The sequence below is a fragment of the Amblyraja radiata genome, chromosome 21 (assembly GCF_010909765.2).
Source record: "Amblyraja radiata isolate CabotCenter1 chromosome 21, sAmbRad1.1.pri, whole genome shotgun sequence".
In the NCBI taxonomy this organism is placed as follows: domain Eukaryota; kingdom Metazoa; phylum Chordata; class Chondrichthyes; order Rajiformes; family Rajidae; genus Amblyraja; species Amblyraja radiata.
This window is the reverse complement of record NC_045976.1, coordinates 29,548,943-29,575,140: the sequence shown is the minus strand read 5'-3', so window position 1 is coordinate 29,575,140 and position 26,198 is coordinate 29,548,943. Positions and strand designations below refer to the sequence as shown.

The 26,198-nt window shown below is 42.3% G+C and overlaps 1 protein-coding gene across 3 annotated transcripts in view; it reads left to right on the top strand.

Moving 5' to 3' along the window:
* The first annotated feature begins 22,845 nt into the window (after positions 1-22,845).
* plxnb2 (plexin B2) overlaps positions 22,846-26,198 on the top strand; it is a 200,609-nt gene continuing 197,256 nt past the window's right edge. Inside the window, exon 1 of one of the 3 annotated variants that reach the window (XM_033039919.1) lies at positions 22,846-23,024. The gene's annotated coding sequence lies outside the window, so the exon portion shown is untranslated. Of the gene's footprint in view, positions 23,025-23,055; positions 23,145-24,062; positions 24,083-26,198 lie in introns of those variants that run through there. The other 2 variants (XM_033039918.1, XM_033039921.1) reach the window with 2 other exon arrangements.

The following is a 26,198-nucleotide window of genomic DNA, read 5'->3' as shown; positions in this document are numbered from 1 at the left end:
TTCTGAAGTATTTCTCTCTCTCTCTCTCTTTACTTGTGGAACAAACCAACAAATTGTCCACATCAGCAAATACTTTCTAAGGGTATAACCATATAACCATATAACCATTACAGCACGGAAACATGCCATCTCGATCCTTCTAGTCCGTGCCGAACACGTATTCTCCCCTAGTCCCATATACCTGCGCTGAGACCATAACCCTCCATTCCTTTTCCGTCCATATAACTATCCAATTTATTTTTAAATGATAAAATCGAACCTGCCTCCACCACCTTCACTGGAAGCTCATACCACACAGCTACCACTCTCTGAGTAAAGAAGTTCCCCCTCAACTTTCAACTCTGCCTTTCCCATCTAATTTAAAAAACCTACCTCATCCTAGCCTTTCTTGACATCCTTCCTTAAATCCCTTCCTCTCTCTTGGGGACCTCAGTCCTGTTAGGGCTTATAATCTCCAGATTAATTTAACTCCTGATAGGACTTTTCGAGGAAAAGTTCCCCAAGACATGTATTATTGGCATGTAATTCTCTGGCCCCGCTTGGTTCCGTCATAGGACTCACTTGTGTCAGTTCATCACTTATTTCAGTCTTTTCAACCAGGGGCTTTGTTCATTGACATTGACCGCAGAGACCAACTGTTTACTGATTCTGCTTGACTTTAAGAAGAATGGCTTCCACCACAATAGTTCATAATATAATGTTCATCAACTGGTTGCCTTCTATCTCTTGCTCATTTTCAACTCTCCACCTTTTCATTCCCCTTTGTTCCTTGGGGTTCACCTTAAGTGGGTAACATTTGCTGAGGGGCCTGCATACCCTCGTTCATGACGGCATCCAACCAGAAGATGGCGCTGTGGCCGGTAGTCATGCTGCAGTGACGGCATCCAACCAGAAGATGGCGCTGTAGCCGGTAGTCAGGCAGCAGTAACAGCAGCTGACCTAACGGTGGCGCTGTTGCCAGTACGTTTTGAGCGGCGGCCATGTTTGTAGTCTATTGCCGGTCATTGTAACAATTTACATAGTGGTTCCCACCACTTCACCAATGGTGCCTTCAAATCTTCCATGGCCAACAATCGTCCCACGTTCTCCTCCTCCAAAGCCCTAATCCATTTTTTTAAATTTTTTTTAGCCCTCTCAGTTCATGGGTGCTCCAAGGGATAATCTGTGTCATCCTGTCGTCTCCTACTTCTGTTTCTCTGTCTCTCTCTCTCTCTCTCTGTTTCTGTGTCTGTAGCTCTCTCTCTCTGTGTTTCTGTGTCTAGCTCTCTCTCTCTCTGTTGATGTGTCTGTATCTCTGTGTTTCTGTGTCTGTAGCTCTCTCTCTGTTTCTGTGTCTGTAGCTCTCTCTCTCTCTCTCTCTCTCTCTCTCTCTCTCTCTGTTTCGGTGTCTGTAGCTCTCTCTCTGTGTTTCTGTCTTTATCTCTCTGTCTGTGTTTCTCAACTTGAATGTCTACCATAAAACAACAAACCATAAAAGCTGGTCATGTTTCATCAATTAATGTTCCATTTATTTCAATCCCTATTCACCATTATTTTAAATGTCCAATTCCTAGCACTAGTAACAATTTTCCAAATTAACTTTACTGAGAAGAAATCTAAAAGAACATCAAGAAACGATTGAAAGAAAATCAAAAGCTGATTTTTACAACTTCCCCTTTTCAGGTTACGAGGATACAAAGAGTTAATTTTACAGCTTGTTCGTAATCCCCCACGGCTTGCAGTATTTAACGAGAGTGGAAATTCTCGTTACTGCCATGGGGAAAACTGTATTCAATTTTATAATTTGTTTATTTTAACTTTACTAAAGTTTACAATGTGATCCACAAATGCAATAAACAAAATAATTATCACATATATTAACTTCCTCATTCATTCCAACCCGGTTTTTTCATACAAATCACATTCGTTCCATTCTTACTTCAAATAGATTATTCAATTATTTTACTGCCTTTCCCTTCTGTGAAGAGATTAACCCTTGATGACCATCAACTCCTCCCATGTATAAGTGTTTGGCCCAAGGAATTGATCTAACTGTTCTTGTCAGATCTAGGAATTGATCTAACTGTTCTTGTCAGATCTAAAGGATCTTCAAGGAGGCTTTTTCATCTCCTTCCTGAAGTTCCTCACTTCGGTACTGGTTAAGGGGACATTAACAAACCCCCTTCCCCCTTGGGGTCCTCTCCTAGGTACCTCCCCCAGGGGTCTAATTCTCTCCTCCCTGGGTATTCCTGCCCCCAGTGGCTCTGCTCTACATCTACCCCGGCCCCTGTATTCTCTCGTCCCTGGGTATTCCTGCCCCCAGCGGCTCTGCTCTACATCTACCCCGGCCCCTGTATTCTCTCTTCCCTGGGTATTCCTGCCCCCAGCGGCTCTGCTCTACATCTACCCCGGCCCCTGTATTCTCTCTTCCCTGGGTATTCCTGCCCTCCAGGGTCCAGCATTTGCCCCAATTGGGCAGAATGCGGGGATTTGGCCCACAGCCTTTTCCGCTCCCTTCTGGGTTTGCCTTGCAGCCCCCTGATTCCTTCAGGGCGTTAACCACAAGGTCTTTACAATCGCCCCGGAAGTACTTTATTAGTCATTGTTCCTACCTGGGTCTGTGCACAGAAATTGCTCGATTGACTTTTCGCGATTTCCAACCACTCCCACACTATCACTTGTTTCTCGTGTCTCTCTGTGTGGTCCTGGATACTACTGCTCAAACAGCTGGAGGCAAGCAAGGAGTCTGAGACTGCTGAACTCAGCAGGGTGCACCTTCCCTTCGTCCGTCTACTCCCGTCAGCTGGCTGGAGTAATTGATCCCGGAACCGAGCCCCCATCTGTGAGATCCAAAATCAATCACAAACTCTTCAGAGACAAAATCAAAGAAACAAGTTTTCCTTTATTACATTTCTGCGCAGAAAAGGTTGTCCCTCCTCTATCATCCTCCAGAGACACACAAAAATGGAGGTTGTATCTATCTTTTATACCTTTCTTCACTATGGTCACTACCTCATGTCTCCCCATCGAGCTTCGTCCAATCATAACATAAAGCCCACATTCCCACGAGAACGTCCAGAAACGTCTCGGAACATCTCCTGACGTCAAAGGCTTCTGCTGGAGTTTTTATCTGTTACTTCTTTATCTAGAAGTTCCCACTGTCCTGTATGTTGTTACTTTCTTCTACCAGCAGTCTGGCTTCTGCTGACACCTTATTTCTTTCTAAGTTATAATTTTCAGTTCAAGTATAAATCAACCATCCCTATTAACCCTTCTCTCACAGGATTAAGGGGGCTTCATTTAAAAAAAACTGATTTTCATTGTGGGTGGGTGGGATAGGGGGTAGGTGAAGAGTGGGGGAGCAGGGGGATAGAGGGAGAGGAGGAGAGTAGGGAGGGGAGAGGGAGGGGAAAGTGGGGGAGGTGAGGAGGGAGAGTGGGGGAGGAGGGAAGATGAGGAGGAAGCGGGGAGGTAGGGAGTGGGGGATAGAGGGAGAGGAGGGCAGTGGGGGAGGTGAGGAGGGAGAGTGGGATAGGGGGGAGGTGAGTAGTGGAGGAGCAGGGAGATAGAGGGAGAGGAGGGGTGTAGGGAGTGGAGAGGAGTTATGGAGAGAGGGAGTGACAGGATTGGAAGAGGTGAGGGGAGGGAGAGGTGAGGGATGGGAGTAGGTGAGGGGAGAAGGAGAGGGGAAAGAAGAGGGAAGGTGAAGAGGAGGGGGAGGGAGTGCTGGGGGATGAGGGGAAATGGAGGAGGATAGGGATAGGAAGAGGGATGGTGATGCACAGTTGAGGGAGGGTTGCCGTGACTCGAGTCACAACGGAGATCTCTGGCGTCACAACGGGAACCCCTCAGCCGCGCCTGCGCAGTTGGGGGCTATGGGCCAGTGGTGGATTATTGCCTTGGGGGACGGGCCCAACGGGTCCGCACCTGGTCTAGTGTCTCTTGAAACCTTCCTATCCATGTACCTATCCAAGTGTCTATTAGATGCTGTTATAGTGTTCGCCTGTGTGTCAGCATGAAATAAAAACCTACTGCCTCATAGACAATAGACAATAGTTGGAATAAATGAGTCCTTTTCAGACGGTGGAATTTTAATAGTGGAGGGCTCAATTCTTGGCCCTCAAGTAAGGAGGGAGCAGAATGTAAGATTTTCAAATTTGCCAGTGATATGAAGATAGATGAGAGGGCATGTTGTGATGAGGACATTGTAATTCTGCAGCTGAATATTGATAGTTTGAGCGAATGTTTAATATGGAGAACTTTGAGGTCATGCACTTCGGTAAGAGACAAAAATGACAGATTATTATCTAAATGGAGAGAGACTACAAACGTGTGAAGGAGTTCATAAAACATAAAATGTTAGCAGCAGCTCCAACAGGTACTGTAGTTAAGAAGATGAGCAGCATGTTAGCCTTTATTGTGAGTTTAAGTATAGGGAGGTTTTAGTTACAGTTGAAATGGCCTCACCTGGATACTGTGCACACTTTTGGTTCCCTTAGCTTAATAAGGATAAAGAAGCATTGAGGGGTAGTCCAAGGAAAATCCACTAAATATAATCGTATTATGAATATCTTCCATTACACAATGGATCACTTCACCAGTGTACCCATTAATCTTGGGGAATCGGGCATTAATCAAGGTCTTTAGTTGCTTTTCTGATTCAAAGCTCTCTATTTTTCCTCCTTCCTCTGTTACTGTTTACAAAGTAGCTCTTTGACCAACCTCACGCTCTAATCTTCATTTCATCTTATTTTGTTTGGTGATAGTTTTTCTCTGATAAATTTCAGGCGGTGCCTTTGGCTGTCCATTGAAAGCTTTTCCTTTTGGTGTTCCCTGCAAGATTGTTATATTTATGCAACATTTTACTGTGAAGATGCTGCCAACCTTCAGCATCTCGCGTTGTATTTGTGGATATCAAAATGACACTGGATTTATCTGACTTCCTCACTGGCTGAGAACAGAAGAGGAAGAAATGTCCTTGTGGTTTCTTCATCCTGGTTTGTTGGTAGTGTTTACATTTTAGCAAGTAAAGTATTTGAAAATGCCACAGTATAATCTTAATAGTTATTTCCAGTTGTTAACTGTTTGAAACAAGTGAATTAAAGGCTCAAGAGCAATTCAAGAAACAAAAATCGATTTATATTGAACAGCGGTTTTGCATTCTGTCATTCCCTCAGATATAGTTATATGCTTGGATAAACTAGCAGTCAAAATTCCAAAGTACTACCTTAGAAAACGTATGACTAACTCAATATTATTTTGTTCTTGTCGGCGAATTGTGCCATTAATCACACTCTGCAGCCTAATTTTTAGGTTGGAAATGTGGGATATTGGCAAATGAATCCAATTGAATAATGACATTCAGACAAAACACAGAAAGAAAAACCTGCATTTATGTGATGACTTTCGTGATCCCAAGCTGATACAAAATATATGTATTAACAATACAAGAAACATGACAGCCAAATTATTCAGATAGGGGAGGTCAGGAGAGAGACTATGTGCCCGTTTTCATTGATGGTTCAGCACTGGAGCGAGTTAGCAGCATCAAATTTGTGGTATGACCATCTTGGGTGACCTGACCTGTGCCCAACCAGGAAGGTGTGCCAGTTTCTCTATTTTCTTGGAAGTTTAAAGAGATTGGCATGTCACTGTATACTCTTCCAAGCTTCCAAGATGCATTATAGGATGCATAGTATCCTGATTGTATCTTGGTCTGACACAACATTTCCAATGCATAGGAATGCAAGAGGCTGCAGAACCCACAAAACCATAGTGAAAGCAAATAATTCTTAATACTGAAGGACAAGCTCAGAAGGAGAAAGGGAGGAAGATAAATGAATATTTCGAATGAGGTTTCCAAATTTTTCTTTGTTTTAAAGCAAAGTTTGTAAATGTTATCATGTGTTTGCATATATTGTTCCATTTTATTCGGAATTGGAGTTGGATTTGGAGCTGAGGGCACCCTATACAATACAATATACAATACAATACAATTCAATTTATTGTCATTTGGACCCCGTGAGGTCCAAACGAAATGCCGTTTCTGCAGCCATACATTACAGCAAATAGACCCAAGACACAACATATTTTACATAAACATCCATCACATTGCTGTGATGGAAGGCCAAAAAAACTGTCACCAAACAGGCATTCTGAGGCTTTTCAGAAGGTTGGGCACATCTAGCTGCTTTTAGGAGCAGAATCACTCTGGGGCAGATTGCTGGTGCAGACTCAAAGAGGAGAGACAAAGGAAGAAATGTGCATGCACTTCAATGTTTTATAATTTGATTGCTCATGAGAACTCTGCAAGTTGAGTTAAGTGGACGCATGCCACAGGTTGAGTGTATGTGCTTGATGGGATTCTTTCTGGTGACTGTTTTGGATAACAAAAATTACGTGCAGAAGATTGCGACTTGCACAGTGGTACTGAACTTTTTTAGACCCACGTGCCAGCAGCTCAGTCTTGTAACTGTAGACCATTTTACACATTATTCAGGCCATCAGTGATTATGATTTAAAAAGCAACCACACCTTGGGTTGAAATGTCTGTGGTCAGGTTGGAGCTGGATAAAGTTTAAATTTTAACACAATAAACCTCCAACCAGGTATACCAATTTTCCAAGAAAAAACAAAGGTTTTGGAATGTGCTAGTTATAGATCCATGATCCTGAGATGCTGGAGAACTGGGGAAACTGCAGATTGAGATTTAAGTGATATTAACAGTGTAATCTTTAACAAAACATTGAGGTATTTAATCACTAATGGCCTGAATAATGAGCAAAATGGCAAGCAGTCACATGACAGAGCTGTTGGCACTTAGGTTAGAAGGAAGTTCAATACCCTTGTGCAAGTGCCAACCTTCCTTATAGCTGATCAGTGCTGACAGAACTACTGTACTCCAGAGGCAGGGGAGTGCAAACTGGTACAAATTTAGCAACTCCATTTCAACTTACACTGATGGTGAGGGGTAACTTTCAATTCATAAACTTTATATTCATTTAATTAAATGCATATTAATTTTAAAATCTCATTGCAAAAGAAAAATCTTACAATAATTACAAATTAATGTTATTTAAATTTTTGAAAATAATTTTGAACATTTCTTGCATATTTTTAATAGTTTCAGAATTTTTGAGTAAATCACTTATATTCAGACAGATATTCAAACTCCTTGACAGCTGGATCATCTTTGGGACAGGACTTCAATAACTGACAAAGTTTTCAGGGGCTTTAGGATAAGAAAGCCTTGCACAGTGCGGGTCCTTATAAATTAGTTTAGAGGCAATTTTCCTGAGGAAGATCCTCCTATCTGAATGGATTTAGTGAGTAGGTGACAATGGATCAAGGGCAGCATGCTACTCCAGGGAAGTTTAGGCCTAATATTTTGCATCTTAACCAATTTTTAGCATTGCACTGAAGCAACTGACGCTGAATTAATTGATATGTTCATCCACAAAGCAGCTTTAAATGTAGAAATAGAAGCAAAACATTCCTTGACAATATTCCAATGCTATTGCCTTCATGTGGATTTTCAATTTGCTTTCCAGAATAAGCAAACCGAGGGAGTCTTTTGCTTAGTCCCAGGGTGCAGAGCAGGGTCTATTTTTTCCAAAGGATTTGACAGGCAATAGTTGGCTATGTTTTTATAGTATTCTTTTTCATCCAAGCATTTCACAGGAAAATAGAAAAAGGTCAACAGTTTTATGATTACCTCCTACTAGCTGAAAAACTGCCAATTCTCAAAACCTTTACAGTTTAGCATACACCCATTTTCTAACTGGTAGTAAAATTGTAAAACTAGTTTTACAATTAACTAGCCAAATTTAGCACCCAAGTTCATAAGCCTCCATCTGGCACTTTGGAAAACTACAGTGGATGATAAATAGATCAATGTTGATGAAATAAAAGGAAGAATAGATGGAGGATTATTTAGAACAGATCTGTGCTCTAATAGTATAAATGTGCCTTTATCACAAACACCTGGGCCAAAATGCCCTTAGTTCAAAGCTTACAGATGGATGAGATTTGCAATATAACATCAAAAACTGGGCTTTACTTATTCATCTGCAAAGCATTAGCGATATTTTAAAAGTGACCTAAAATTTAATTAAGCAGTGCTGGATTCTTCCACAATATGTGGTAGAATTTTATCTACAAGCCAATCACCAGACATGATTGACAACTTCGAACACCCTGAGAATACTTTGGAAAATTGTAGTGCTTCTGCACAAAGACCACAAAGCACATGTAGTAGCTTTGGTTAACAATACATGCGTGAAGTTGCTCTTAACATTATTTTTGGGCTGCAGCTGTCTCTGTTCCATTGGTCTCCTTAGAATATTCAATGAGGCATTGCAAATATCTGCAGGCTTTCAATCTTATGAATGGGATGCCCCTGCCCCATAGCAGTCCCCATCACAAATTAATAGATGAAATCAGCTGCTGGGAGGAATTAAGTCGTGTTTGTTATTTATTTATGATATTGACGTAGGAAATTGATCACATTGAACGGCGGTGCTGGCTAGAAGGGCCGAATGGCCTACTCCTGCACCTATTGTCTATTGAAAGTTACTGGACAGCATTTTGAGGGACAAGATATACATGCATTTGGACAGACGGGTTGATTAGGAGTTGTCATCATGATTTTGTACGTGGGAGTTTGTGTCCCACGAATCTGATTGAGTTTTTTGAAGTAGTAATCAAGAAGGTTGACAAGGATACAGCCATCGATGTAGTCCAAAATCAGACACAAAACACTGGAGCAACTCAGCAGATCAGGAAGCATCAATCGAAAATATGGATTGGTGATGTTTTGGGTTGAGACCCTTCATCATACTGATTGTGATGGGGGGCGAGGGGTTTGGAGAAAGCTAGAAGAGAGGAGAGCTAGGACAAACCCCTGCGAGTATTAGGGGTCGACACAGGTGAAGGAGTGTTTTGATACGCAGATGGTTGTACAAAATATTTTTATGATATTTATTTTAGTTGTTTATCTTTTTTTAAATATTTTACCTTGTATGTATCGTTAGCTTTTAGAAATGTTTGAATGGTGCACTGACTGGCTGACATTTTACAATTTTGTTGTACATGGTTCATGTTACAATGACAATAAAGAAACTATTCTATTCTATTCTACACCAGAGATGAAAAGGCAAAAGTTGTGAGATAAGGTTAGAAGATGTGTAAATTGTGATGTGAGAAGGAATATATGTGGAAGGTGATGGGGAGGGGAGAAGGTGGGACACAGGAAAGAGGAGGGAGGGGGGATAGGAGGGGAGAGGGAGGGTTGTAGGTTATTATTTATCTAAATTTGGAGGTCAATGTTTATACCGTTAGGTTGTAAGCTTGCCAAGTGGAATCTGAGTTGTTGTTCCCCCAGTTTCCGTGTGGCTTCACCCTGGCAATGTTCTCCAGAGACCTGCTGAGTTATCCAGCACTTTGTCTTTTTTTTGTAAACCAGCACTTGCAGTTCTTTGTTTCTCCATTGCTGTAGTCTATTTGGACTTCAGCAAGGCCTTTGATAAGGATTTACATAGGCAGGCTCTTCTGGAAGGTTAGGTCGCATCAGATCCAGGGAAAATCAGCTAACTGGATACAGAATTGGCATAATGGTAGGAAACAGAGGATGATGGCGGAAGGTTATTTTTTGGTCTGGAAGCCTGTGGATAGTGGAGTACCTCAGGGTTTGTGCAGGGCCCAGCACTGAACCCTGCGGTACTCCCATTGCTGTTTGTCATCTGTATCGAGGATTAGATGAGAATGTTCAAGGCATGATTAGTAAGTTTACAGACGACACTAAAATAGGTAATATCGCAGACAGTCAAGATCATAATATAAGTGATAGGAGCAGAATTAGGTCAAGTCTACTCTGCCATTCAATCATGGCTGATCTATCTATCCCTCCAAACCCCATTATCCTGCCTTCTCCCCATTATCTATGACACCCATACTAATCAAGAATCTATCTATCTCTGCCTTAAATATATCTACTGACTTTGCCACCACAGCCTTCAGTGCCAAAGAATTCCACAGATTCACTACCCTCTGACTATAGAGATTCCTCCTCATCTCCTTCCTAAAAGAACGTCCTTTCATTCTGAGGCTTTGACCTCTAGTCCTAGATTCTCCCACTAGTGGAAACATCCTCCCCACATCCACTTTATCCACGCCTTTCACTATGTACGTTTCAATGAGGTCCCCCCTCATTCTTCTAAACTCCAGCATATATAGGCCCAGTGCCATCAAACGTTCATCGTATGTTAACCTACTCATTCCTGGGATCATTCTTATAAACCTCCTCCGGACCCTCTCCAGAGCCAGCACATCCTTCTTCAGATACGGTGCCCAAAATTGCTTACAATATTCCAAATGTGGTCTGACTAGTGCCTCAAGATGGTTATTAAGAATTACAGCAGGATCTAGGGGTGAGGAATGGCAAATGGAGTTTAATTCAGATAGGTGTGAGGTGTTGCATTTTGCGGTCGAACTAGGGTAGACCTTCACAATGAATAGTAGGGCTCTGGTGAGTGTTGTAGAGCAGAGGGATCTAGGAGTACAAGTACATAATTCCCTAAAGGTTGTGTCACAGATAGATAGTAGGTATGTTGCAAAGCCTACCTGAAGCGTCGCTGAAAATCTGTCGCTGCGGGTGTGCGCGATTTTGGCGCCGTTTAGAGGGGGGTGGGTTTAAAACGCGATTTTCTCTAGGCTGTTCAAATCGAAGATGTTCAGCCTAGTTAATTATTAACGGAAAATCGCTGGAAGACCCTGTTGCAAAAGCTATTATTAGTTTTAAAGGCCTCGTATAATAGTTATAGTAGTTTAAAAATCAATCTCTAAACCCGCGACCACCAGCAACCGCAGGGTCTCATAAAGCAAACAATTGAAGTTAGGCTGTATATTTTTACATTAAAAAGGGCTTCTTAAGATCCCTTTATACAAAGTTTAATATTGCGAGTAGCTCATTTTGGGCCCATTATATCCCGCAGTATTTTTCTCGGCATTTGGGGCACAAATCTACCGCAATGTGAACGTTCTAAACCAGCGCGTTCCACAGGGACCCACTGGAAAGCTGATTTAAAATGGGCATTTATTTACAGCAATTGAACACTGAATTCCTTCCATTTGGCCTATAAATTAATGTAAATGAGATTTTAAAATCATGTTTTATTGTGAATTATTTATGAATATTATTTGGACACTTAGGCTATTTAAAAATGTTAATCATTTATTAAGAAATGGATAGATGTTTAGATCTAGTAATTGAAGTCTGAAATTAGCTACAATTAGGTAACTAACTAATTATATGCTTTAATTTCAGGTCATCCAAGTAAGATTATTTTATATTTGTTTCAGAATGCTTCAATCTATGATAACTGAAAATTTCACTCAGTTCTCTTAATTTTTAAGAAAGTTATGGGCTTTTGACTGTTCACGATCACAGCTTTTTTGTTATATCCATAGAAAATCAATAGGGAACAAGATGCTCATTTCCGAGTATGAAAATGGCCATAACTTTTTAAATACTTGAGATATGAAAGTGAATTAGGTGTCAAATTAAACTTATTTTTATGCTTTATCTGATGGGATAAATTGCAGACTTGATTTTTAAAATCTCAAAATTTTGTAACATTGCTATAGATAGTGTGGTGAAGAAAGTTTTTTGCACATTGGCCTTCATCAGTCAGAGAACTGAGTTTGGATGCTGGGTTTTTAGCTGTAAAGGTCGCACTTGGAGTATTATGTTCAGTTTTGGTCACCCATCGATAGAAAATATTCCATGGATACGCTAGAGGCAGGAAACTTGTTCCCGATGTTGGGGGAGTCCAGAACCAGGGGCCACAGTTTAAGAATAAGGGGTAAGCCATTTAGAACAGAGATGAGGAAATACTTTTTCCACACAGAGAGTTGTGAGTCTGTGAAATTCTCTGCCTCAGCGGGCAGTGGAGGCTGGTTCACTGGATACTTTCAAGAGAGAACTAGATAGGGTTCTTAAAGATAACAGAGCCAGGGAATATGGGGAGAAGGCAGGAACGAGGTTCTGATTGTGGGTGATCAGCCATGATCATATTGAATGGCGTTGCTGGCTCGAAGGGCCGAATGGCCTACTCCTGCACCCATTGTCTATTGTCTATTAAGCAGAAAAGTGAGTACAGCAGCCTGTAGGTGCTCAGGTAGATTCTATTCTGCATCCAGCTATGCTTGTGATGGGGCCTAGGCTCCCAGTGAAAGCCAAGGCTAAAGTCCACTCTAGAATCTACAGCATGGTCCATGATCATGGTCAGTGATCTAGAAGCTTGGAGGATTTTCCCTTTTGTCTCTGTTTTTTGCCCCGTTTCAGTTCAGTTTAGTTTATTGTCATATGCACTGAGGTACAGTGAAAATATTTTGTTGCATGCTAACCATTCAGCGGAAAGGCAATGGATGATTACAATCGAGTCATTCACAGTGCAGATACATAATAATAATAATATATATTTTATTGTCATTGCACGTCAGTGCAACGAGATTTAGTGTGCAGCTCCACTGATGTACAAGAAAGGTAAATAAATACAATACATAATAAGGGAATAACGTTTAGTGCAAGATAAAACCAATAAAAGCCGATCAAAGATAGTCTGAGAGGGTCACCAATGAGATAGATAGTAGTTCAGGACTGTTCTCTCATTGCGGTAGGAAGATTCAGTTGCCTGATAACAGTTGGGTAGAAACTGGAGGTGGGCAATAATGCAACCTGACCATTTTCATCTTTTTCTGTTTTTATTTCAGACATACTGGATCCAAAAACCTAATTGTGCTGTGTTCTTTGCATAGTTAATAATAAAAGGTACAATTTTACATGATCATTTCCATTAATCAATGATGTGCTGTGTGTCTGTGCTGTGAAAGACTGGCAAATTTCATGAAATATTTGTTACACTTTAGATAGTTGCAGTATTAAGAATTCAGTAACCACATGGAAGGAAGGAAGTCAAGCTGTCTACGAGGACCTCCTATCTTCCCAGCTCACATTGCCATGTCAAAGGCCCCATGATGGGCTAGAAAGAAAGAATGCGTGGGTTGGATGTGAACTGCCGGCTGTAAGTTGTCTCCTAATGTTACATTTTAAGGCTGTCTTTTCCTACTTTCCATCGTTCTTTTTACTAATAAAAGCTGAACCAGTAAAACCTTTAAAAAATGTAAGTCCTTCAACTTCAAATGTTGTTAAAGGCATGAAGGTAACATTCTTAGTTAATTCTATTCTATTTTTAAACTGGTTATTCAGTCTCTATTATGACGATGCTACATGAGAGATGACAGAAGAAAAGGAAGTAAATGAAAATGTAATGTTAATAAAACTCCATATTTGGAGTCTGTGTTGCCATTTTGCCTTCTTACCAGCATTAACCATAACATTATCTTTGTATATTCTTTATAAAGAATATGGAATCTATATGAGGCTAAATGTTAGAAAAAGCTCATGAATTCCAGAATCTGCCTGAGTATGTAAATTAAAATCAACTTTTTTTGTTTCAGTACTTGATATGTAATGTGTTTTTTTTAAGATCACTTTCAATTGTAAACAACACTTCCAGATATACCATATTATTCTTCCATTTTAATTATGTGCTACTGTGTACGGTGCAGAGAGAGGACATTATCATTTTTGCAATAGACTTTTTAATTTACTAATCAAAGAAAGAAAGCCAGTCATGTGATTTTCAATTCAGGCTATACCTCAAATATTTAGAATTATTAACAATGGAAGTGAAGGACAGTATAAAAATAAAAGAGAAGAAGTATAACATAGCAAAGATGAGCGGGAAATCAGAGGATTGGGAAACTTTTAAAGAGCAACAGAATATAACTAAAAAGTCAATACGGGGAGAAAAGATGAGGTACGAAGGTAAGCTAGCCAAGAATATAAAGGAGAATAGGAAAAGCTTCTTTAGGTATGTGAAGAGGAAAAAATTAGTTAAGACCAAAGTTGGACCTTTAAAGACAGAAACAGGTGAATTTAATATTGGGAACAAGGAAATGGCAGATGAGTTGAACAGGTACTTTGGATCTGTCTTCACTAGGAAAGACAAAAACAATCTCCCAGATGTACTAGTGGCCAGAGGACCTAGGGTGACAGAGGAACTGAAGGAAATTCAAATTAGGCAGGAAATGGTGTTGGGTAGACTGATGGGACTGAAGGCTGATAAATCCCCAGGGCCTTATGGTTTGTATGCCAGGGTACTTAAGGAAGTGTCTCTAGAAATCGTGGACGCATTGGTGATCATTTTCCAATGTTCTATAGATTCAGGATCAGTTCCTGTGGATTGGGGGGTAGCTAATGTTATCCCACTTTTTAAGAAAGGCGGGAGAGAGATAGCAGGGAATTATAGACCAGTTAGCCTGACATCGGTGGTGGGGAAGATGCTGCAGTCAATAATAAAAGATTAAATAGCGGCACAGTAACAGGATCGGTCCGAGTCAGCATGGATTTACGAAGGGGAAATCATGCTTGACTAATCTTCTGGAATTTTTTGAGGATATAACTAGGAAAATGGACAAGGGAGAGCCAGTGAATGTAGTGTACCTGGACTTTCAGAATGCCTTTGATAAGGTCCCACAAAGGAGATTAGTGGGCAAAATTAGAGCACATGGTTATGGGGGTAAGGTACTGAAATGGATAGAAAATTGGTTGGCAGACAGGAAACAAAGCATAGGGATTAACGGGTCCCTTTCAGAATGGCTGGCAATGACTAGTTGAGTACCGGAAGGCTCGGTGCTGGGACCGTAGCTATTTACAATATACATTAATGATTTAGATGAAGGGATTAAAAGTAACATTAGCAAATTTGCAGGTGACACAAAGCTGGATGGCAGTGTGAACTGTGAGGAAGATGCTATGAGGATGCAGGGTAACTTGGACAGGTTGGGTGAGTGGACAGATGCATGGCAGATGCAGTTTAATGTGGATAAATCTGAGTATCCACTTTGGTGGCAAAAACATGAAGGCAGATTATTATCTGAATGGTGTCAAGTTGGGAAAAGTGGCTAGTACAATGAGATCTAGGGGTCCTTGTTCATCAGTCACTGAAAGTAAGCATGCAGGTACAGCAGACAGTGAAGAAAGCTAATGGCATGTTGGCCTACATAACAAAAGGAGTTCAGTATAGGAGCAAAGAGGACCTCTGCAGTTGTACAGGGCTCTAGTGAGACCACACCTGGTATTGTGTGCAGTTTTGGTCTCCATATTTGAGGAGACATTCTTGCTATTGATGAAGTGCAGCATAGGTTCACGAGGTTAATTCCCGGAATGGTGGCACTGTCATATGTCGATAGAATGGAGCGACTGGGCTTGTATATACTGGAATTTGGAGGGATGAGAGGAGATCTTATTGAAACATATAAGATTATTAAAAGATTGGACACGCTAGAGGCAGGACGCATGTTCTCAATGTTGGGTGTCCAGAACCAGGCGCCGCAGTTTAAGAATAAGGGGTAGGCCATTTAGAACAGGGATGAGGAGAAACTTTTTCACCCAGAGTTGTGAATCTGTGGAATTCTCTGCCTCAGAAGGCAGTGGAGGCCAATTCTCTGGATGCTCTCAAGAGAGTTAGATACTCTGCAAGATAGCGGAGTGAAGGGATATGGGGAGAAGGCAGGAATGGGGTACTGATTGTGGATGAACAGCCATGATCATAGTTAATGGTGGTGCTGGCTCAAAGGACCGAATGGCGTAGATTGGTACTTGGCTGTGCAGTCATGATTGTATAAGATGTATAGTAGGGGGCTGAGAACGCATCCTTGCAGGGCTCCAGTGTTGAGAATTATCATAGAAGATGATTTCTCACCTATCCTCACTGATTATGATCTGTTGGTCAGGAAGGCAAGGATACAGTTGCAGTGGGGAGTGCTGACTCCGTTCCACGAGTTTGGAGATGAGCTTGGTTGGGATAATGGCATTGAAAGCAGCGCTATAGACGATGAACAGGAGTCTAACGTATGTGTCCTTCTTATCTAGGTATTCTAGGGATGAGTGTAGGCCAGAAAAGAACCTGTTGTGGCGGTAGGCGAACTGCAGTGGATCAAGGCTACATGGTAGGCTGGATTTAACGTGTGCCATGACCAGTATCTCTAAGCACTTTGTGATGGTGGATGTCAAGGCCACTGGAAGATAGTCATTAAGGCATGAGATCTTATTTTTTCTATTGATTTTGGTGGGGTGTAAAATTGGAGAATCAGACTTGAGGCCAGGAGCATTATAATACTTGTGATGGAAGAAGGGGGAGATGTTGTTGAAAAATAAAATTGAGTTGATAATGTTAGTGACCATGGGGTTAATGCAGGGCAGTTTATTTGGAGAAGGTAGTGAAGAGGGAAGTAAAGAAACGAGTGTGGACTTTGTATGAAATGAATATAACAAGAGCTGGGTAGATATTGCTGGGTTATTGGGTGGGAAGGCAGGAGCAAATGTTGTCAGTTATGGAGCTGGGAGAAGGAAGGCATCAGAGAATACAGAATCAGCCATATGGACACCTTTTATCTGGATGCAAATAAGTCTGAATTCTGTTTGTGGATGAAAGCACCTGAATAGGCTAAGTAGAGAAATCTTGGAGGATTCTATTCTACTCCCCGGGATGTTCTTGCAGCTGTGAAAATGGGACAGCTGTAAGATCTGGCAGGCAATTACCTGGCTGTTTAATTAGTGGATGCAATCAGGCTTGATGTTGGCAGTTGTTTTGTTGCTAGTTTTATGAAAAAGCAGTGGATGGAAGAACATCTGAGTGTCAAATCTGAGCCATGGCAACTGTGGAGCAGTTTCAAGACTGTTGGTTTATTTTGGATATCAAGCTAGTGAACAGTGGATTGGGAGTCAGAAATAAGGTAGGAGGTTGAAAGGATTCACCTGAAAGAACAGGAACCTAATTTTTCCCAGTGACAGAAATGCAACTGAACAATTTTAGACTGGCAACCACATATGTTTAAAGAAGTGGAAAGAGAAATCCCTTTTTAATGTTAATCTTCACTCAAATTACCCAAACAATAGCAGTAAAAACAATCTACTTGGGGAATTGCAAGCAGCAAAGTGCATTAATATAACCTGAGGCCTGATACCCGAGGCAAAGATCAACCTACCCTGAGGGCAGTATTGGGAGTAAAACTCTATTTGTTCCCTGGTTTGAGTATATAACAAACATCAGAGAATAGCAGAAAGCGGGTTGTTGAGGATCACAATTTTGTTTGTCCTTCTTTAACAAGGATATGGTTTAAATTAAGGAAACCAGGGACAGTAACATGTAATATTTTACATTAAAAATAAACAGATTAAGATTGTAAAAAAATAAACAATTGAGCAATACAGCTTATTGTTAAGGACGTGTTGATTTTAGACAATCACTGGATTTTTAGCTTTTATTCTGGTACATAGAGACCAGCAGGAATCTTTAGTCCCATTAATTGCTGTCAGCTGTACTAAATAGAAAGCCAAGATACTTCTTGCGTCTTGGAAAGATTTACTTCAATGAAGAAGCTAAAAATCCAAATTTCAGAGTTTAGAAGCAACTGGTATTACTATAGTGCATCCATAAGGCTGGAGATCACATAGAAAATATACTCCAGGTTTGGGTCACCCTACAATTTAAATGCTTACAAGCAGAAGGAAATGGATTATGAGTGGGCAAAACAGGTAGATTAGGCAGGTAGTACACGAGTCTCCTAGTATTCAGCTCTTAACATTGGAGAAGACAATACTACTGTGGGTGATAAAGCTGTGAGACGTGGGGGAGAAAGGATGAGAACATTAGTGTTAAAGATTTAATAGTTTTGTGGGTAAGTAGGTGTTTCTGCTGCCACATCAGTGATGGTATATTGCCTCCTTGGTATTAGAGTCAAGAACATCACTGAGTTCTGATGGATTTTGGACATTTACAAACTGGCTGGATTGTGTCTCAACAGTGCTGGAAAATTAGTTTTGGAAACCCATCGGGAAGGATTTAAACCATCCTATCAGGCAAATAGGAACCCCATTGAAGGGGAAGAAAGCAAAGTTAAATGTGGAAGACAGGGGTTTGCTGAATACATTTAAAAGTTAGAGGAACTTAAGCTGGAAAATTCAACCAACTGAGTTTGACTGTCCTTGGTGGTATATACTTCCAAGCAGAGTCGGGTATGGAAATATAACTACTTGGGTTGGGATCAGTTTAGATGTGGTTGAATTAGGTTTTAATTTAATTCAAAGTAGACCTCTAATCTTTGCCACCAATCATCCCATGCCTGAATGGTGTCTATATCTTGCTGCATATTGACATAGACTGCATCATTTGCTGAAGTCCTGGGAATGGAATTAACATTGCGTAACATTAGCAAAAATCTTATAGTAGAAGAAAGGTTACTAGAAAGCAGCTGAAAATGGTTGCGCCACAGATAATGCCCTGTGTAACTGCCACTAATATGTCCTTTGATTAGAGTGATTGGTCTCTTTATACAATATATAATTCTGGATGCCATATTTGGTGAAATGCTCTGTTGCTGTCGAGGCCAGTCACTCTTGCCACATCTCTGGATTTCAGCTCCTTAGATCCATGGTTGAATCATTATCTGAAGCCTGCTGGTCCTAGCAAAACTCAAACTGGATATCAATCAATTTGTTGGAATTTGCGTGGTTGATAACCTCCAAGTGCCACATTCTGAATCAATATGATGCAAACGTGAGAATTGCTAACTTTTCTACAGATGAGGCAGAAAGTGCCTAATGACGTGGATGGATGAATGATTTGCGAGATTCTTTTCCTTTTGCCTTTTACGCAGGACCTCTATGTGTTCCTTATGCATGTACCCGTGTTCATAAGTCATAAGAGAAGAATTGGACCATTTGGCACATTGAGTCTACTCCCCACATGCAATCATGACTGGTCTATCTTTCCCTTAACCCCTTTCTCCTACCTTCTCACTGTAACCTATCACATCCTTACTAATCAAGAACCTGTCAATCCCGGCTTTAAAAATGCCCAATGACTTGGCCTCCATAGATGTCGTTGGCAATGAATTCCACAGATTCACCATACTATGGCTAAAGAAATTCCTCCTCATCTCCTTTCTAAAAGTATGTCCTTTTATTCTGAGGCTGTGCCCTCTGGTCCTGAAATCTCCCACTAGTGGAAACATCCTCTCGACATCCACTCTATCCAAGCCTTTCACTAACTGGTAAATTGCAATGAGATCTCCCCTCATCCTTCTAAACTCCAGCAGGTACAGGCTGAGCCGTCAAACGCACCTTATACATTAACCCATTACTCCAGATGTTGTCTGACCAGAGCCATATAAAGCCTCAGCATTATATCTTTGCTTTATATTCTAGTCCTTTCAAAATGAATGCTAACATTTCATTTGACTTCCTTGCCACCAATTCAACCTCCAGATTAACCTTTTTGGAATCCTGCACCTTCATTCCCAAGTCCTTTTGCACCTCTGATTTCTGAATTCTCTCATGTAGGGAATAGTCTGCGTCTTTATTCCTACTACCAAAATGCATGACGGTACATTTTGCTACATTGTCTTCCATCTGCTAGTTCTTTGCCAACTCTTCTAACCTGTCTAAATCCTTTTGCAGATCCCTGCTTCTTCTACACTACCTGCCCCTCCACCTAATTTCATATCATCTGCAAATTTGGGGACAAAGCCATCAATTCCATTGTCCAAATCATTAATATACAAGGTGAAGAGTAGTGGTTTCAACACCAAACCTGCAGAACACCGCTAGTCACTGGCAGCCAACCAGAAAAAGCCTCCTTTATTCCCACTCTTTGCCATTCAGCCAACCTTCTAGCCATGCTAGTATTTCCCTCTAATGCCATGGGTTCTCTTCTATTCCTCGACTTTGAGTGACATGGGACAGGGATTCTCAGGAGGCTTTGAGCACATCAGTTATTTTTCTCTGTCCCATGACAGCTTGGAGCCATGTCAGGTGCCATGCAAATGCATGATGTGAACATGGCCAAATGGCCTTGACCAAGTGGAATTAGGATTTTTAACTCTGAGGGGATACTGATGTTGGTTCATGTAATCTCTATAATACTAAAACTCTTCCTATTGTTTGTGCTGACGATGTGCCAATCTGCTTTTCCTATCTTCTTCCACACGCTAGGCCATAGCCTTCCCATTGTCACATATCCTACTCACATTTTTCCTGTCATGGTGACAAACATTTTCCCGTCGCATTCCCACCTATATTTACGGTGATATTAATCCTTTAAATTTTAAAAACAGCCCCAAAAACCCACCCATTTCAGGGAAAAAAAAAACTCGAGTGTCGTCACAATGCACTCGCAAGGCAGGACGGGACACTCCGGGAGGGAGGGGCACTCCAGCGGTGGCTGCCGGTGCCCGACACCTGGTGGCGAGGGTGGTGCCGCGGGCCCCGGCTGGAGCCGAGCTTAGTGCTCGAGTTGGAGTGAGCACGAGCCCGGAGCTTGGGATGGGGCCGTGATCGGGGCCGAGAAAGAAGCCGCCGCTGGAACCAAGGACGAGTCTGGGTCCGGAGTCAGGACGAGCCCGGAGATGAAGTCGGGGCCTGCACTGGAGCCCAGGCGGCGGCCAAGCTGATGGCCGGAGTCTACAGGTAGGGCCGGGCCGAGCACGAGAACCAGGCCGAGTTCCAGGCCCTGTACGACCTGGGTAGGTCCTGGGCAGGGAATGGGAGTGAGGGGAGGAGGATGAGGGCAATGAGGAGGAGGGAGATGGGGTGGGGACTGGGGTAGTAGAGGGAGATGGGGGGGGGGGATGTGGAGGGAGATGGGGAGGGGTGGAGGATGGAGATGGGGAGGGGTGGAGGAGGGAGATGCCCCTCCCTATCTACACTCACTCCCCCCCTCCCTCTCTAACCCACTCCCCTTCTCTACCCCCCTCCCCCTCTCTCTACCCACCCTCCCTCCCTCTCTCTACCCCCCCCCTCTCTACCCCTCCCCCCCCCCTCTCTCTACCCCCCCCCCCCCCCCCCTCTCTCTACCCCCCCCCTCCCTCTCTCTACCCCCCCTCCCTCTCTAGGGATTGAAGAGGGAGGGTGAAGAGGAGGAGGGAGTGCCGGGGGATGAGGAGAAATGAGCCGCGCCTGCGCAGTTGGGGGGTATGCGTGAGTGGTGCAATATTACGATGGGGGAAAGGCTTCATTGGGGAAACAGGTGAGTTCTGGAATCTTGTGTTGGGGGAGCAGACCTGCACTTGGTCTAGTCTTCTAATGAATTTATTGGATTTGGCATTGGTATCTTTCAAGTGCATGCTGTAAGTAGTCCAGATGTGTTCATTTATTGCCAATAATTGTCATAGTCTACACAAGTACAATCAAGCCAGCCACATGTCCAACAGGTAGTGCAAAGAGAAAAATACCAATTGCAGAATATAGTTTAAGGGAATTATATCATTAGTGTTAAGGAGACTATGTCCAATTTATGCAATGAGATAAGTTGGAAAGTCAGGACTACTAACTAGCTGTCAGTCTGAAGAAGGGTCTCGACCCAAAACGTCACCCATCCCTTCTCTCCAGAGAAGCTGCCTGTCCCGCTGAGTTACCCCAGCATTTTGTGTCTACCTACTAACTAGCTTAGGGGGACCATTTAGTAATCTGATAACTGAGAAAGAAGTTGTTTCTCAAAGGTCTGTTTATTGTCACGTGTACCAATTAAGGTACAGTGAAACTCGATTCTGAAGCTGTTGGTTGGTGCTTTTAAGCCTTTATATCTTGTAGCATATAGGTGAGGAATTACTGTTTAGAAAGAAAGTGCTGAATCTGGTTTAAACCAACGATAGCCAAAATTATGGAGCAACTCAGTGGGACATGCAGCATCCCTGGAGAGATGGAATGGGTGTCGTTTTGGGAAGAGACGTCTTGACCCGAAACGTTACCCATTCCTCTCCAGAGATGCTGTCTGTCCCTTTACTCCAGCATTTTGTGTTTATCTTCGGTGAGGAATCACTACTTTGTAATAGAGCATGTTTGTACCAACTCTGAGGTATATCTTCAAATATTCCCGAAGTTAGGGATCAAGAATGTGGGCTAGGTATTGAGGCAGCGTCAGAATATGGACCTGCTGTGCTGCGAAGAACAAGTGGTTGACAACATGGGGCCAGATATGCCGCTGGAGCAGAACACTGCTGGATGTTCAGCAAAAGTTGGGAGTCTAGTCCTACCACACTAGTAACGTTTATAGTTAACAGCGTCCTCTGTTCCGGGACAAAGGGTAGATGATAAGCGCGGCAAGTCCACAGCATGAACAAAGACATTTTAACACAAGGATCCGCAGATGCTGGGTTGAAAAACATCGACGTTATACTCTGACCAGGGTTACATCGAACGCCCACGCACTCCCGGATTTTTTTTGCAGGGAATTTTCCACTTTCCCAATTTGAAACCCAGACAATTTATTAAATTCCCTTCATTTAACGTCTGAACTTTCAGTAGTCCCCCAATTCTCATAAAAGCTCACATCGATTGCGTTTGGACATTTAAGAAAATACAATTCCTGGCCCGATGGGAACACGTATCGCCGGTGCCTTGTCTCCATCCCATCTCAGCGTTCGGGTGAAGCGACCAGGCAGCGGAGGGTGTGGGAGGGCGGGGAAAGAGGAACTATTTTTTAATAAAAAATAAATCAACGAATGATAAATTTACCAAAATAAATGCACATCTGACTGGATGGAATGCGAGCCCGTGTGTGCGCGTCCAGTCACTCGTAACCAGAGCCACATTTGCAACAAAGCCACGGCGGACGAAACGTCAAGTTGTGTCAGGGATCGGGTGAGAGCGGGGAGGCCGGGGGAGGAGAATTCCCTCTGCTCCTTTGGCATTTCCAGCGCCACTGTTAAAAGTAGCAGCAGACCCAGCCTGCTCCGTCGTGCAGCCGCCCTTCGACAACAAAGCGCTGGGCCAGCGCAGCGCCGTAACTCGGGCCCCCGGTGCCCCGGCAGTCAGGTGATGGGTGGCTTTCTCTTCCTCGTTATTCGCAAGGAATCGGACGATTCCGTTTCCTGTTCCTCGTGTCGTTGTTACTCGGAGCGGATGTGTGCATCGCCCACAGGTGAGTCTCTCTACCCCTCCCTCTTCCTCCCTCTTTCTCTCGCCTCTGGATTAAACACAGGATCATGTGAGCTGCTCACCTTTCTTCACTCTCAGGCTGAGCCGCACTCCGAAATAAAAGGTAAACTATTTCTGCTTTAATGAGCAGGTCAATTTTGATCGTTGTGTGTAGTTATCCCCCCCCCTCAAGCGATTTTTGTAATCCGAAAGATTATGCGGGGGAAAGTTAAAATGAAGTTGGGGTGCGAGCGCCGATCGCCGATCCGGCTTTGAACTTTTAAAGATTGTAACTTCTCTCGGCTATCTGTCTCGTTGCATTGTTTTCAAGGATTGCCGAGGGAAGCAAGGATTAGAAACGCTCTTGTATACCACAGTTCAATTGATTTTGAAGCGATTGTAGACGGGAGCCGCGGCTTCTGCTGAATCCTGACTCCCATGTCTGAGGCCAACGCTCTCCAGAGGAGCAGAGCCTCCGCTCATTCCCGTCGCTGACGCCTCCCTCCCTCTCTTTGTGTTCGGGGGGAAAAAACTGGGCAACTCAAGGGGCGAATGGCGGCAGACGGAGAGCAGGAAGGGGGTTAAGTGTTCCCCGGGTGGCGAGATTTCAAGTTAGGACCCGACATTAGGCTAACCTTTAACCATTCTTCGCTGGGTGTGTATCCTTGCAGCTTGCACTCCCCTCCCTCCCAGAGCTAGTATCTCCAGCTGAGGAATGTGTCAAACGTACGTGGTATGGCCGGTTGTTACTGGGGGAAAAAATACGTCTGGATCAGCTCTTGGTGTTGTTGATTGTAAGGCGAGGTGTGGGTGTGGGTTGGGTGTGGCTAGCGATCTTGGTTTTGTTTTTGAGGATTTAGAAGCGATCATGAAAAATTAAAACTGATTTAATTCTGCACAACATCCGGAAGAGAACTTTTGGGATATTAACCCTTTGATGGAAAAACATGTTGCGTGGAATCTTTCAAATAAATTCTGTGGTCTTCAGAAGCCTTTATTGTCGGAGGCACTGCCTACTCTCAAAGGGAAGCTGGCCTTTTGCTGGCACAGGTGGCGCGACGAGTAAGTAGATAAATGTTTTTCATATGATTTTTCTGACCATGTAAAGAACTTAACTCGGGTTATGAGCAGGTAATAAAATCCAGTACCAAGAGCGGCGATAAAGCAGAATCGTTCAAAGGGTTGAAAAGGGAACTGGATAAGGACAGCAGAATAATTCGTAGAACTGTGGGGACATGCATGGGAACATGACAGCGTTAGTTAGCTTAGTATAGATGGGAGAATTGTGACTTTTGTATAATACATTTTGTATAATAGATTTCTTTAGTAATATCCTTCAGTTTTGCCAAGTACATTCAGGGAGCAAATATTGATCTCATTGTGACTATTCAATGGAGCATCAAAGCAATTGGTGTGAACTTTCCATTTTTAGTGATGTTTCAGTTAATGTCGCCTTTTCTTTGAAAGGAAATGTATTCTTCAGGTCTTTCTAAAACTTATGTGCCCAGTTTTAAATCTTAACGTATGTAAAGCTCAATCATAAATACATATTCGTATTGTTTTCAGACACCTCTAGGTACAGTGTTCCTACTCATAATATTATCTCTGGTAAGTACATTCTTGAATGCTGGAAGATTCATTGCTCAACAGTGAATTAGTATTGTGTTGCTTGTATGCAGGACATTGACATGGGTGAAGGCACAGTGACTTTGTATCTGGGGAATGAGTGTGTTGCACCACTCCTGTATAAAGTAGCATAATACCTCTTTTTTTTTCATCATTATCGCCAATTCCTAATGCTTTCTTCCAGGAAGAGATTGAGTAGAGGCCAGCAAATCTCTGTAGGGAGTGGGGGAAATCCTGTTGGGAAATCATTTCACGCTGACCTTGTATGCTTGGTGACACCTGAATCTGGGAACCACTTGTATGTCAGGGGAATTAGGTTGAGACATAAAGGTAAACATCTTTCTACGTGAGAGAGTTGATTAAATCATCTGTGACGCTTATGCCCTTTGAACTAGATGTTGGGTGTCCAATGTCACTGCCTGGACATGAACACCAAAATTCTGGGATGATATCCCAATGTGGTGTCATTCAGGTTGTGGAAATTTGCCCAGAACGAATGAATAAATCCTCGCCCACAAATTTGAGATATGGAAAATACCTGCTCTCAAAGAATTTATGGTGGGGGAAGAAAGTAAATAAATTAACACACAGTTATTTTTTTTAAATTTGCACTTCTTAATACATGTGTAAATTATGTGGATGCACGTGACAGAAAATTGAGATATGGCTTGATTTCTAGAAATGCAATGCCAATCTCTCCCCCCCCCCCCCCCCCCCCCCCCCCCCCCCTAACACCCAACCCCCAGGTCATCGATACTAAAACAACATTGCTGTGCTGTTGAAGTGTCAGTGTTCAGATGCTAGTGAGGCCTTGACTGATTTCTTGAATGAACATACACAATCTTGGCAATGTTTTGGAAACTATTGGCTCTAGTGCCTGGGCCAATATTTATTCCCCAACTAATGGCATCAAATCAAATTATTTGTTCATCATCATCTAACTATTAGTAATTATATTTCCTACATTATATCAATATATCAATAAATCACACTTCAAAAGTCCTTCATTGGGTTTGAAGTGCTTTAGACATCTTGAGGGGTACCTTAAGAATAGCAACACTTTGTTCTTCACTGCTTCCCTACACAACATGGTGCTAGTTCTGTCTTTGATTTCCTGGTGAGCTCCTCTTAACCTTGCATCAATGTAATCAGTCCATTAAAGAATGTATTTTGAGATGGCATGTAGAGTATTCATTTGGAATTTATCTTGGTAAGTTATTAACTCAGCAATTCCCAGGAGAGCTTTCTAGACTGAAGTCCCTGTTTTTTAGTTTGTTTTTCATTACTGTTTGGTTAATTACTTTAAGATACTATTGCCTTTGTCGATGGTGCTTCCAGTTGGATACTTTGTGTCAGATCTACTCAAACTCCTAGGTCTCTTTCATATTTAACCTTTGGATTTTGATTAGTACCAACATTGAATGCTTCACTCATTTCCTCATGTGCAGGCCCTTAAATTGTTGTCTGCCTTAAATTCCATGTATCAGTCTTCTGGCCACATACATGCAATTTATTCTGAGTTGCCTCTAATTTCACAATTCCATCTAATATG